Source organism: Stegostoma tigrinum, chromosome 12, assembly GCF_030684315.1.
Source record: "Stegostoma tigrinum isolate sSteTig4 chromosome 12, sSteTig4.hap1, whole genome shotgun sequence".
In the NCBI taxonomy this organism is placed as follows: Eukaryota; Metazoa; Chordata; class Chondrichthyes; order Orectolobiformes; family Stegostomatidae; genus Stegostoma; species Stegostoma tigrinum.
This window is the reverse complement of record NC_081365.1, coordinates 80662821-80678216: the sequence shown is the minus strand read 5'-3', so window position 1 is coordinate 80678216 and position 15396 is coordinate 80662821.

Below are 15396 nucleotides of genomic sequence, written 5' to 3'. Positions count from 1 at the left end.
AAGGAACATTCCAGTTTGGAGGGGGTGCGTAAGGGATGATGAGGCTGGGACTGCCTGTGCCAAGTACAACCTACATTGCCTTCTACAGCTCTGTAAATCTGAAATGCACATTGGAAATGGAAAATGGCTGCAGGCACACCTGGAATGGCCAGAGGGAATGTTTCATTTTCTGTCTGAGCACACTGGTGTATAATATGAGGCCCTTGAAAGAAACAAGAGGATGTTTCCCCTTATGGGAGAGTCCAGGACCAGGGACGATTTCCCAGAATACAAAGGTATCAATTTAAGACTGAGACTGGGATTCTACGGAACTCCTTACCACAGACAGTCCTTGTGTCTTTGTAGGGCTGACATCGACAGATTCGTGATCAGTAGGGGCATTGAGGATGACAGGAGAAACACAGGAAGGTGGAAATAAAGAATGTCAGAGCAGCTATGATCCTATTGAATGACAAAGCAGGATTGAGGGGCCGAAGGCCTACTCCTGTTCCTATTTCTTATGGCCAATTGCACAAATCAGGCAGCTGCATTGACCAAGTCAAAGATATCAGTAATCACAATACATAGTACATGAAATACTGGTCACAAGCAATAGAAGATAGAACAATACAGCGCAGAACAGGCCCTTCGGCCCTTGATGTTGCGCCGACCTGTGAACTAATCTAAGCCCGTCCTCCGACACTATCCCATCATCATCCATATGCTTATCCAAGGACTGTTTAAATGCCCCTAATGTGGCTGAGTTAACTACACTGGCAGGCAGGGCATTCCACGCCCTTACCACTCTCTGAGTAAACAACCTGCCTCTGACATTTGTCTTAAATCTATCACCCCTCAATTTGTAGCTATGCCCCCTTGTACAAGCTGACGTCATCATCCTCGGAAAGACTCTCACTGTCCACCCGATCTAATCCTCTGATCATCTTGTATGTCTCTGCTAAATCCCCTCTTAGCGTCTTTCTCTCCAATGAGAACAGACCCAAGTCCCTCAGCCTTTCTTCACAAGGCCTTCGCTCCAGACCAGGCAACATCCTGGTAATTCTCCTCTGCACCTTTTCCAATGCTTCCACATCCTTCCTGTAAGGGGGCGACCAGAACTGCATGCAATATTCCAAGTCAGGCCACACTAGCGTATTGTACAGTTGCAGCATGACATCACGGCTCCAGAACTCAATCTCTCTACCAATAAAACCTAACACGCCATAAGCCTTTTTAACAGCACTATCAACCTGGGTGGCAACTTTCAGGGATCTATGTACATGTACACCAAGATCCCTCTGCACATCCACACTACCAAGAATCTTTCCATTCACCCTGTATTCTGCCTTCCTATTATTCTTCCCAAAGTGAATCACCTCACATTTATCCACATTGAACTCCATTTGTCACCTTTCAGCCTAATTCTGCAATTTATCCAAGTCTCCCTGCAACCTGCAACATTCTTCCACACTGTCCACCACTCCACTGACTTTAGTGTCATCTGCAAACTTACTCACCCATACACCTATGCCTGAGTCCAAGTCATTTATAAAAATGACAAACAGCAGTGGTCCCAAATCAGATCCTTGTGGCACACCACTAGTAACCGGACTCCAGGCTGAATATTTTCCATCAACCACCACTCGTTGCCTTCTTACAGAAAGCCAGTTTCTAATCCAAACTGCTAAATCTCCCTCAATCCCATGCCTCTGTATTTTCTCCAATAGCCTACCATGTGGAACCTTATCAAAAGCTTTACCGAAGTCCAGGTACACCATGTCAACTGTCCTACCTTCATCCACATGCTTGGTCACCTTCTCAAAAAACTCAATGAGGTTTGTGAGACATGACCTGCCCTAGACGAATCCATGTTGACTATCTCCAATCAAATTGTTGCTTGCGAGAGGATTATAAGTCCTATCTCTTATAATCCTTTCCAAAACTTTTCCTACAACAGACGTAAGGCTCACAGGTCTATAGCTACCTGGATCATCTCTACTGCCCTTCTTGAACAAGGGCACAACATTTGCAATCCTCCAGTCCTCTGGTACTAAACCTGTAGACAATGAGGACTCAAAGATCAAGGCCAAAGGCTCTGCCACCTGCTCCCTAGCTTCCCAGAGAATCCTTAGAAAATCCCATCTGGCCCAGGGGATTTATCTACCTTCACATCTTTTAGAATTGACAACACCTCCTCCTTACTAACCTCAATCCTTTCAATCCTAGTAGCCCATAACTCAGTCATCTCGTCTACAATATTCTCCTGTTCCTCAGTGAAAACAGATGAAAAATAATCATTTAGCACCTCTCCGATCTCCACAGGGTCCACACACAACTTCCCACTTCTGTCTTTGACTGGCCCTATTCCTACCCTATTCATTCTCTTATTCGTCACGTACCTGTAGAAAGCTTTAGGGTTCTCCTTTATTCCATCTGCGAATGTCTGCGAATGTCCCGTCCTTCCTCTTCTTAACTCTCTCTTTAAATCCTTCCTAGCTAATCTGTAACTCTCCATCGCCTCATCTGAACCATCTCGTCTCATTGTCACATAAGCCTCCCTCTTCCACTTAACAAGAGATACAATTTCTTTAATAAACCACGGTTCCCTTACCTTATCGCTTCCTCCCTGCCTGACAGGGACATGCCTATCAAGGTCACACAATATCTGTTCCTTAAACCAGCTCCACATTTTGATTGTCTCCATCCTCTCATTTTGCTAACCCATTCTATGCCTCCTAAGTCTTGCCCAATTATAAGTGCCCTTCCCCCATCTATAACTCTTGCCCTGTGGCATGTTCCTATCCCTTTCCATCGCTAAACTAAACATAACCGAATTATGGTCACTCTCTCCAAAGTGCTCACCTACCACTAAATCAAACACCTGGCCTGGTTCATTACCAAGTACCAGATCCAGTGTGGCCTCCCCTCTTGTGGGCCATTCGACATACTGTGTCAGGAAACCGTCCTGCACACATTGGACAAAAACTGATCCATCTGACGTACTAGAGTTATAGCATTTCCAGTCAATGCTGGGGAAGTTAAAGTCTCCCGTAATGACCACCCTGTTCCTTTCACTCCTTCCCGGAATAGTTTTGCCAATCCTCTTCTCCACATCCCTGGAACTTTGGTTTGGTTTGGTCATCGCAGTTTGAAGATAGTCATCTCTGTGAAACAAAAGTCATCATAGGTGACTTTTAAAATGGCACCCATGGGCCATTATTCTCAGAGACGATATAAGGTCTCATAGGCTATGCAAGGTCAGGGGACTGATTTCCTCAGCCCCTGAACTGTAAGGTTTCAGTTGCTCAGTACTTGGAGTATAAGAATTGGGATATCATGTTGAGGCTGTACAGGACATGAAGCCTCTTCTGGAATACTGTGTCCAGTTCTAGTCACCAAGTTATAGGAAGTGTATTATTAAGCTGTAAAAGGTTCAGAAGAGATTTATTAGGATGTTGCCGGGTATGGAAGGTTTCAGTTATAAAGGCTGGATAGGCTGGGAAATTTCTTTTGCTGGAGCATGGAAAGTTGAGAAGTGACCTTATAGAGATTTCTAACATCATGAGGAGAATAGATAGAAATTAATGATAAGTGTCTTTTCCCTAGGATAGGAGTATTTCATTATTTGGGGGCACATTTTTAAGATAAGAGGAGAGAGATTTAGAAAAGGCATGAGGGACAATCTTTTTACACAGAGGGTGGTCCACGTGTGGAATGAACTTCTTGAGGAAGTGGTGGATGTGGGCATAATTAGAAAGTTTAAAAGACATTTGGATAAGTACATGAACAGATAAGATTTGGAGGGATATGGGCCGGGAACAGGCAGGTGGGACTTATCTAGTTTGGGATTATGTTCAGCATGTACTGGTTGGACCAAAAGATCTGCTTCCACGCTGTCACAGGAACAAAGGAATATGAGTAGACCATTCAGCCTGTCAAAGCTGCTTCACCATTCAAGGTGATCAAGGATCAAAGAACTATTTCCACAACTCTTTAGACAATAGACAATAGGTGCTGGAATAGGCCATTCGGCCCTTCGAGCCAGCACCACCATTCATTATGATCATGGCTGATCATCCACAATCAGTATCCTGTTCCTGCCTTATCCCCATAACCCTTGATTCCACTATCTTTAAGAGCTCTGTCTATCTCTTTCTTGAAAGTATCCAGAGACTTGGCCTCCACTGCCTTCTGGGGCAGAGCATTCCATATATTCACCACTCTCTGGGTGAAGAAATTTTTCCTCAACTCTGTTCTAAATGGCCTACCCCTTATTTTTAAACTGTGTCCTCTGGTTCTGGACTCACCCATCAGCGAAAACATGCTTCCTGCTTCCAGAGTGTCCAATCCCTTAATAATCTTACACGTCTCAATCAGATCCCCTCTCATCCTTCTAAACTCAAGCGTGTACAAACCCAGTCGCTCCAATCTTTCAACATATGATAGTCCCACCATTCCGGGAATTGACCTCGTGAACCTACGCTGCACTCCCTCAATAGCAAGAATGTCCTTCCTGAAATTTGGGGACCAAAACTTCACACAATACTCCAGGTGCGGTCTCACCAGGGCCCTGTACAGCTGCGAAAGGACCTCTTTGCTCCTATACTCAATTCCTCTTGTTATGAAGGCCAGCATGCCACTAGCTTTCTTCACTGCCTGCTGTAACTGCATGCTTCCTTTCATTGACTGATGTACAAGAACACCTAGATCTCGTTGTGCCTCCCCTTTACCTAACTTGACTCCATTGAGATAGTAATCTTGACACCAGTGATAATCAAAAAATTATCAACCTTTACTTTAAACATAGTAAAAGACTGATCTTGCACAGGCCTCTATGGTAGAGAATTCGAAAAGTTCACAACCTTCCGAACAAAATAATTTCTCATCTCAATGGGGTTTTGTTTCCAACACACTGCTCCCTCCAGAGGCACATGTATCTCCCCAATAGCTGCTGCTCTAATTTAGACGTGGAAAGAAAGTAAAACTTTCCAATTTTCTATCTCCAAAGAATCCAGAATGCTAAACAGACAGGTATGCAAGTAAACTACCGTTTTAGCTGGAAAGAATGTTTGTGGACCTCGGGCTGTATCCAAAACCCAGTGGAACGGAAAATTCTTGTTATTTTCAGCACTCATTTCTCAAACGGCAGTTTCTTTTCAGCCCTTATAGATGGCAGTATTTCCCCAGTTTAACAGATTCACGCTTTTGGTGCCTTTAGTTATGGCTAAAATAAACACCATACCCTCCTTATTAATTTATCTTTTAATAGTTAGTGATTTATTCTCTGGGATAATTTTTTTGTGGTACCTTGACCCTGGTGTTTTATCCTGCAATTACAGAGTGACAGAGAACAAAATGGAACAATGGTGTTTATGATGTATCCTGTGAAGTCTTCATAACATCCCAAAATGTATGTCGTCAAAACAAAACATTTTCTGCAAGTCTAGTCACTGTTTTAATGTTTGCAGAAGCTGGAAATGAATTACATGCATTTGTGCATTGGGGGTGTTGCCGGCTGGGCCAGCATTTACTACTCTTCACTAGTTGCTCTTGAGAAGGTGGTAGTGAGTTGCCTTCTTGAATCACTGCAATTCACCTACTATGGGTTGAGCCACAATGCCATTAGGGAGGGAATTCCAGGATTTTGACCCAGCGACAATGAAGGAATAGCGATGTATTTCCGAGTCAGAAAGGTGAGTGTCATGGAGGAAATCTTGAAGGTGGTGGCATTCCCATAATTCTGCTTCCATTGTCCTACTAGGTGGAAGGTGCTGTCTGAGGATCATTGATGAATTTCTGCAGTGCATCTTGTAGATAGTACACACTGCTGCTTCTGAGCATCAATGATGGAGGGAGTGGATGCTTCTGGATGTAGTGTCAATCGAGTGGGCTGCTTTGTCCTGGATGGGGCCAAGCTTCTTGAATATTGTTGGAGCTGCAGCCATCCAGGCAAGTTGGGAGTATTCCATCAGACTTCTGACTTTTGCCTTAGAGATGTTGGACTGGCTTTGGGAAGTCAGGAGATGCAGTATTCTACAGTATTTCTAGTCTCTGACCTGCTTTTGTAGACACTGCTGATTTGATGAATTCAGTTGAGTTTCTGGTCGACAATAACCCCCAGGATAAGACCAGAAATAATAAAACACCAGGTTATAATCCAACAGGTTTATTTGAAAACACAAGCTTTCAGAGCCTGAGTCCTCCTTCCGGTGTTAGTGAGAGAGGCAGTATCAGTCACAGAACTTATAAGTAAAAGATCAAAGGGCCACCTTAGTGATGAGGATGTTTTAAACAAACCTAAGATGCTGTCAAATCTTTAATCAGTTAGAACGTTTGAATTGATTAATATGTATCTGTAAATCCCCGAATACCTTTGAAGTCACTGTCCTGAGAGAACTAAAGGTTGTATCAGAGCAAAGAAGGTGTGACATTTTAGGTCAGACAATGTATGTTAAGTGTGAGGCTTTGTTTAGAATCTGTTTGTGTTTTGGTTTGGAGTCAGACTGGCTTTATTTCTGAAGTAGGAATTTATAAAACGCCACATTGACTGACTCTCCATCAGTGGTGTGACCCTTTGATCTTTTATTTATAAATTCTCTGACTGATATTACTGCTTTCACTAACACCTATAAAAGGGTTAGGCTACGAAAGCTTGTGATTTCAGAAACCTGTTGGACTCTGACCTGGTCTTGTGTGATTTCTGATCTCGTCCACCCCAGCTCCACACCAGCATCTCCACATCATAACCCCCATGATGTTGAAAGTGGGGGATTCAGTGATGGTAACACCAAGGGGAGTCTGAATGTCAAGGGGCAGTTGTTAGATTGTATCTTATTGGTGATTGTCATTGCCTGGCATTTGTGTGGCATGAATGTTATGTGCCACTTGTCAGGTCAAGCCTGGATATTATCCGGATCTTGTTGCATGTGAACATGGGCTGCTTTGGTATCTGAGCTGATGTGAATGGTGCTGAACATTGTGTAATCGTCAGCGAACATCCCCACTTCTGACTTTATGATGGAGGTTGTTGATGAAGCAGCTGAAGATGGTTGGGCCTAGAACACAACCGTGAGGAACTCCTGCAGCACTGTCATGAAGCTAACTGACATTTCACAACCACAATCGTCTTGCTATGTGCCGGATAACACACCAGCCACCAGGGAGTTTTCCCCGATACCTACTGATTCCATTTTGCTTAGGGGTTCTTGATGCCACACTTTGTACATGCAGCCTTGATTTCAAGGGCTGTCATTCTCACTTCGCCTTCTGAATTCAGCTCTTTTATCCATCTTTGAGCCAAGGCTGTAATGAGGTGAGGAGCTGAGTGGCTCTGGCAGAACCCCAACTGAACGTCACTGAGCAGGTTATTGCTGAGCAGGTGCTGCTTGATAGTACGATCAATGATACCCTCCATCACTTTACTGATAATCGAGAGTAGACTGATGTGGCAGTAATTGGTCTGATTGGACCTGGCTTGCTCCTTGTGCAAGACAAGATCGCCAAACCAGACTGCAGGTTTGATGAACCTGTCTTTGGAGGCTTATGGTTTAGGGATGAATGTTGGTCAGGCCACTGGGAGAATGAACTCTCTGTGCTGCTATATGCGACGTTGGCTGAAAGCTGGCACCTCTAACCCAGCATTCCATTTGAAGGGTGAGCCAAGTGTTCGGGGACTTTTCTCTGAAAACTCTTCAAGTCCCAGAGTAAAGGCTGAATCAAGCTGATGAACATTGCTGTGGGTTCAGACTCCCTGTGTTTCAGGTCTTTGAGCAAATGCTGAAGGCACTGACCCATGCAGTAAGCCACAGTCTGATGCCCGAGCTGTCAGTCTCAGCGCTAAGATCACATTCTGCGATCCACTGGCAAACTCTGGGCATAATACATTCCCGTGGGTCCAAGCCCAAAACCTCAGCTTTCCTGCTCCTCTGAAGCTGCTTGGCTTGCTGTGTTCATCCAGCTCTACACCTTGTTATCCAGTACTGGGAGGCACTGTCTTTTAGACTGAAGCTGTCTCTTGTGAATGTAACTCTGCAGCACCATTTCAGAAACAGCATGGGAATTCTGAGGCCAGACCAATGTCAATCCCTCTATTGAAATCCCTTCATTAAAATCTTGCTATGTATTCCTCTGTGAAGTCCTGTTGTGTTGAACTTATCTGCCACACTTGTCCCTGCTACATCAGTAATATTGTCATCTTCAAAATGGCTATACTGGGATACTCTGCAATGTTGAAAGCTACCACTGCCACGTTTGTCCTGACTTGATTAAGGAGCCTTTATGCCCAAACTGCCAGAGGTCACAGCTTTAATATGGTCCACATTGAAGGACAGCACATCCCTGCTTCCCCACCACACCGGACATGGCAACTACAATTGTGTACTCACATCTGTGGATGGGATTGAACCCGCTACCCATCAAAATCAAAGGCAACAGCTGCAGTCAACAGTATAGCTCAGGGTCTTTCACCAGCAAGCCTCAGCTCTCAGGATTCCTTGCCTTTTGCTGTAGCAAGCTGTAGCATAGCCCCCTCAGGCATTCTGCTGTCAGAGGTAGGAGGTGTTGCACATTCCAACAAAGACACTTCTGCTAAGGAATCCAACAGAGAGGTTTGTGAGAGCTGGACCTAGCTTTCATCACTGGCACTCCCTCGCAGGTGAAGATGAATTTCTTTCACTCCCAGGGTGAGACTGTAAGGTGTCTGCACAGACCAATGCAGCTACTTTAGGCTCTGTTACACCTGGTGCAGGTGGTTGTTATGGGAAGGGATGGGTGAGATGTTGGTGTGCCAGCACGGTTCTTTTGCGATTTTCACCTGGCTTTGATCTTTCCCCCACGGCAAGTCTCAAGGTGCTCAATACCTTCCTGGATGCTCCTCCTGCAATTTGGACAGTCTTGGGCCAGTGATTCCCAGGCGCCTATGAGAATGCCGCACTTCGCCAGTGAGGCCTGGAGTGCATCACTGAAACGCTTCCTCTGTCCACCTGGGGCTCGCCTGCCATTACAAAGCTGGGAGCGGAGCAGCTGCTCAGGGAGTTTCGTGTCAGTCATGTGTACAATGTACCCAGCCCATTGCAGCCAATCAAAGGCACTCAGTGCCTCTATGCTGGCGATGCAAGGTTGGTCGAGGACACTGGTGTTGGTGCATCTTCCTTCCAGGATCTTGCAGAGGCAGTGTCAGTGGTACTGCTCCAGTACTTTGAGGCCTCTGCTGCAGACAGTCCATGTCTCAGAGGCCATATAGGAGGGTTGGATCCACCACAGCTCTGTAAACCACGATCTTGGTATCAGATCTGGTGCTGTTGTCCTTGAACACCCTTTACCTCAGGCGACCAAAGGCTGAGCTAGCACACTGAAGATGGCATTGGATCTCTTCATGAAAGGCTGTTTTGGCCAGAAGGTCACTCCCAACGTATTGTAAGTGGTCAATGTTTTCTAAGGCCTCCCTGTGAATGTTGATGGCCAAGGTTTTGCTCCACAAAGACAGGGCAGTTTGATCTTGCAGATGTTCAGTGTGAGACCCATGCCATCATATGCCTCTGTAAAGGAGCTGACAATGATCTGGAGTACATCTTCTGAGATTGTAGATACACAAGAATCAACTGTGTACTGCAGCTCGATGACACTGGTTCAGGGTGAATTTGTCTTTGGTTTGAAGGCGGTGATGATTGAATAATATCCTGCCGGCTCTGTAAGTTAGCTCCACTCCAGCATGGAGCTTGTTAGCGTTGAGGTGAAGCATTGGCAGAGAGGTGAACCATTGCAGCGAGGTAAATTGAGAACAGTGTCAGGGTGATGACGCAGCCCTGTGTAACTCCAGCCCAAACAGGGAATGTGTCGGTAGTGGAGCCATTTGTCATTACCACAACCTCTGTGTTGTCATGGAGCAGGTGAAGGATGGTGACAAACTTCATGGTGCAGCAAAGCGGAGAAGGACAATCTACAATGCTTCCTCACTGACAGTGCAAAGGCCTTTCTACGGTCGAAGAAGATCATGTCCAGGGTAGGTAGTTTCTTTTCTTTGCATTTCCCTTTCAGCTGTCGCACGTATCTTTTGTGCCCATCAGTGGCCAGAAGTTGCACTGCAATTCCGGGAGGAGTTCTTCAGCCACAGGTCGGGGGGAGACGGCCAGGGAGGAACATGACGATGACATTTCTAACAGTCGACAGCAGGGAGATTCCCCTGTAGTTACCAGGGTCAGACTTGTTTCCTTTTTTGAAAATGCTCATGGCATCTCAGGGCTGTCTGGCTGTGCTCTCCTCCTTCCAGATAAGGCTGACAATGGCAGGTAGCTGCAGCAGAAGCTTTATGACTTCACACTTTAATGACTCAGTGAGGATACTGTCTGGTCCGGCAGCCATGTTCATCTTAAGCTGGTGGACAGCCTTCTCTACTTTGTGCAGAGCTGGGTTGTTGCTGAGTTCGTGGCGTGTAGCGTGCTGTGGGAGACATTCAAGGATGCTTGGGATGACAACAGATACCTGGTTGAGTAGATGTCTGAAATCCAGCATTGTTTGATGGATTCTTTATCATTGATAAAGAGTCGCTCCACCCTTGGCCAGGAGTGAAGTGGTGATTGGGTTGTTTGGTCCATGTATGGTATTGACAGCACAGAAGAAACCATGTGTGTCATGGTTGTCGGCCATTCATTGGGCCTCCATTGCTTCCTCCACCCACAACTAGTTCTGTATGTCGCAGGTTTGTTGTTGGACCGAACAGGAATCCCATGACAACACTAACTATTCAAGTGTACTACGGATGGGTCACTAAATGCTGGATCATGAATGAATAAAGAAGAACTAATGATGGGCATTGATATTCTTTCCTGAAATGTTCCCACACACTGACTGAACAGCACGCTTACCACCAACCCCACACCATCTTCCATCTGACCAGAAGAATGCAAAACAATAAAGTCATAGAATGATACAACATGGCAACAGACCCTTTAGCCCAACTCGTCTGTGCTGACCAAGTTGCCTCAATAGACCTACTCTCATTTGCCAGCATTTGACCCAATTCGCTCTAAACCTTTCTTATTCATGTACCTTTTAAATATTGTAATTGTGCCAGCCTGCACCACCTCTTGTGGCAGCTTATTCCATATGCTCGCAGTCCACTGGGTGAAAAAGCGGTCCCTCAGGTCCCTTTTAATTTTATTCCCCTCTCACTTTAAACACATGCCCTGTAGTTTTGGACTCCCCTACCCTGGGAAAAGAACCTTGGCTACTCACCTTACCCATGTCTCTCATCATTTTATAAACCTCAGCTTCTGACGCTCCAGAAAAGATACCTTAATCAGCCTCTCCCTACAGCTCAAACCCTTCAACCCAGTAATACCCTTGTAAATCTTTTCTGAACCCTTTCAAGTTTAACATCTTTCCTATAGCAGGTAGTCTAGAATTGAGCACAGTATTCCAAAAATGTCCTCACCAATATCCTGTAAAGCCACAACATGAAATCACAACTTCTATACTCAGTTATGACCAATGAAGGCAAATGTACCAAACACTTCTTCATCACCCTGTCCACCTGCAACTCTACTCTCAAGGAACTACGTACCTAGGTGCTAGGTTCTTCCTTTCAGCAATACCCCCCAGGTGCTTACCATTAAGTGTATAACTCTTGTCCTGATTTGTCTTACCAAAGTACAACACCTCACATTTATCCAAACTCCATCTGCCATTCCACAGCTTATTAGCCCATATGATCAATGTCCCACTGTACTCTGAGATTTGTTCATCGCTGCCCATGAGACCACCAATTTTGGTGTCATCGGCAAACTTACTAACCATACCTCCTGTAATCACATCCAAATCATTTATACGAATGATGAAAAACAGTGGACCCAGCACCGATCCTTGCAGCCCAGGCTTAGTCACAGGCCTCAAGTCCGAAAAGTAACTATCTACCATCACCCTCTGCCTCCTAACTTCAAGCCAATTTTGTGTACAATTAGCTAGCTCTCCTAATTCCATGTGATTTAACCTTGCAAACCAATCTAAAGAACCTTGTCAAATGGCCTGCAGGCATCCATATAGATAATATCTAGTGCTCTGCCTTCCACAATCTTTGTTGCCTCTGCAAAAAATTCAGTCCAGTTAGTGAGACATGATTTCCCACAAAGTCACGTTGACAACACCTATTCAGTCTTTGCCTTTCCCTCAAAGTCCGCTCCAACAACTTACACACCACTGATGGCAAGCTCACTGGTCTCTATTCCCTGGCTTTTCCTTATCACCTTTCTTAAATGGGGCAGCTCACTAGCTCAGTGGCACCAAGGACCCAGGTTTGATTCCACCCTTGGGCATGGAGTTTTCACATTCTTCCCACGTCTGGGCGGGTTTCCTCCCACAGTCCAAAGGTGTGTAGGTCACGTGGATTGGCCGTGCTAAATTGTCTGTGGTGTCTGGGAATGTGTAGGCTTGGTGAGTTGGCCAAAATACAGGATAGGGAGTTGGGATGCTCTTCAGAGGGTCTGTGTGGACTCGATGGGCTGAATGGCCTGCTTCCACGCTGCAGGGATTCTATGATTCTAAATAATGGCACCACATTAGGTTTTTTAGCACTTCGCCCATGGCTGTCAATGATACAAACACGTCAGCAAAGGGCCCAGCAGTCTCCTTGCTGGATTCCCACAGAGTTCTGGGATACACCTGATCAGTTCCTCGGGATTTATCTACCCGTATGCATTTAAGACCTCCTTGTCTTCTGTAATATGGACACTTTTAAAGACATCACTTTGTTCCTTAGCTTGTATGTCCTTCTCATGGTAAGTACTGATGTGAAATATTCATTTTTGTATCTCACTCACCTCTGGTGGTTCCACGCACAAATGACCCTTTGATCTTTGAGGGGCCCAATTCGCTCCCTAGTTACTCTTTTGCCCTTTTTTCAATTGCTTTGGATTCTCCTTGACCCCGTTTGCCAAAGCCCTTTCATATCCACTTTTTGCTCTCTTGATTTTCCTCTTAAGTATTCTCCTATTGCCTAAACACTCTATGGATACACCCGATCCCAAAGAGCTTGTACCGATAGCTTATGTCAGGGTTCCTCATAGGTGCATGTTGACAAAACTGTGTGCAAAGGTAAACACCATTAAGAAAAAGAAGTTTTATACTTTTATATATGGCACCATCCTTTGAGTTTCCATTTTGCTTTACTGTCACTGTTGTGATGTAGGGAGTGTTGTGTAAGGTAATGGTTCTGAAAGGGTTAAGGTGGAACACTGCTTAAAGCTCTACCCAATGTGATAATGTTTAGACAGAGTTGAGTGGGAATAAGGCAGAAAATCCCAAGATCTCTTGGAGCATGGACCCATGTCACAGGACTCTTCATACAATGTCTGGCGTGCAAAAGGCCACATTGAGTTTAAGGCAAGAACCTCTTTCTCATTAAGACTCTGTTAAAATGGCCTTATCCACAAGCTGCTCGTGTCTGGTATCCCAAAATCAAACATAATAGAGAACAAATAATTTGCATGCAGCGAACTCCCACAAACTGCATTGTGATATCAACCATAGAATCACAAAAGGTGCTAGAGAAACTTAGCAGGCCTGGCAGCATCCTTCCAGAGGGAAGAATCCCTACAGTGTGGAAGCAAGCTATTTGGCCCATCGAGTCCACACTGAAACTCTAAAGAGCATCCCACCCAGTTCCCCTACGCTTCCCATGGTAACCCACAGAGCCTGCACATCTCTGGACACTACAGGGAAATTTAGCATAGCAACTCACACAGAGATGAGGGGAATGTGCAAACTGCATACAGAAAGTCACCCAAGGCTAGATTAGAACCTGGTGCTGAGGCAGCAGTGCTAACCATTAAGCCACCATGTCGCCCTTGTGGGGAGAGAAACAGCACTAACATTTCAAGTCCAACATGAGCCTACTTCAACCTGCAATGCCTACTCTTCCTGATCCTGCACCATTCCCTCTGGTATTCTTCAGGATCAGCCCTTTATCCTGATTGCTTCCAATCTATATGTTTCCACTTTGGTGATGCCACATTAAGTTTTGCATGTACACTGTCAACTCCCGGGTTGATCACACCCCAACTTTGACCTCTGCCTCCAATTTGTCACTCCACTTATCTGAAAAACCCAGTTCTGGATAAGCAGAAATTTAACCCCATAAAATATTTGGAGAACTGCATCCATTATCAACAGATTCAGTGGGAAATTCTAGCACCTGATTTCATCTCTCTGATATATATCATTACTACAGTTACATATCAGAGTAGGAAATAAAGTGTATGTGATTTTGTAGGGAATCTTTGCCCTCACAGCACCTAGATAAGCATGTAATGTATAAGGGAACTCATATGAGCTCCATGCCAGCAGCCTGCAGGATTAAACAAGACTGGGATCTTACTCCTTGAAACTTGAATATAATTCTTCAAAAAACACAGACCAGATTGGAATATTTCATCTTCTGTCTCTGACTTGCCAGCAATCTGGTGACTCCAAGGCGAGTTTCTGAATCCATACCATCTTCATTCATGACATGGAGGTGCTGATGTTGGACTGGGGTGGACAAGGTCAGAAGTCACACAACACCAGGTTATAATGCAACAGGTTTATTTGAAATCACAAGCTTTCAGAGTGCTGTCCTTTCCTCAGGTGACTTGTGATTTCAAATAAACCTGTTGGACTATAATCTGGTGTCATGTGTTCTTCTGACCATCTTCACTGTAAACACCAGATACTTTGATCCCCATGACATTCCCCTCGCAGTTGTTGTTGAGTGCATATTTTTCCAAGGAATCTGCACCCTCTTCTTTAATTTGAAAGGTGCCGATCTGTGTTGATGCAAAACAATATGCTCAAAATCTTTATTTAAAACAGATTCAAAAGGACAGTTAATGATATTTTACAATAAGTCTTTCAGTACTCCTGAAATCAAAGTACTGAATGGCAGATTGTGAAATAAAGTTCAAATATACAACAGATCTGGTCAGATCACATCCAGACTTCTCTCAAACAGGTTTACGGAATAACGACAACAATAATACAAGCTCATTTTCCACTTTTCAATAATACTGAGAAGGGCATCGAACTCCTAACAAATGGGTACTGATCTTCTTGTATCACCATTTTCTATGAAGAAAAGTCTTTGAGAGGCATTGGGCTAATTGCATCTCAAGACAGCACGGGACAAACAGTTTTGCTTATTGGTAATGAATACCAAATAGAGCGGCACGGTGGCTCAGTGGTTAGCACTGCAGCCTCATAGCACCAGGGACCCGGGTTTGATTCCAGCCTCGGGAGACTGTCTGTACAGAGTTTGCACATTCTCCCCGTGTCTGCATGGGTTCCCTCCGGGTGCTCCGGTTTCCTCCCACAGTCCAAAGATGTGCAGGCTAGGTGGATTGGCCATGCTAAATCGCCCATAGTGTTCAGGGGTGTGTGGGTTATAGGGGA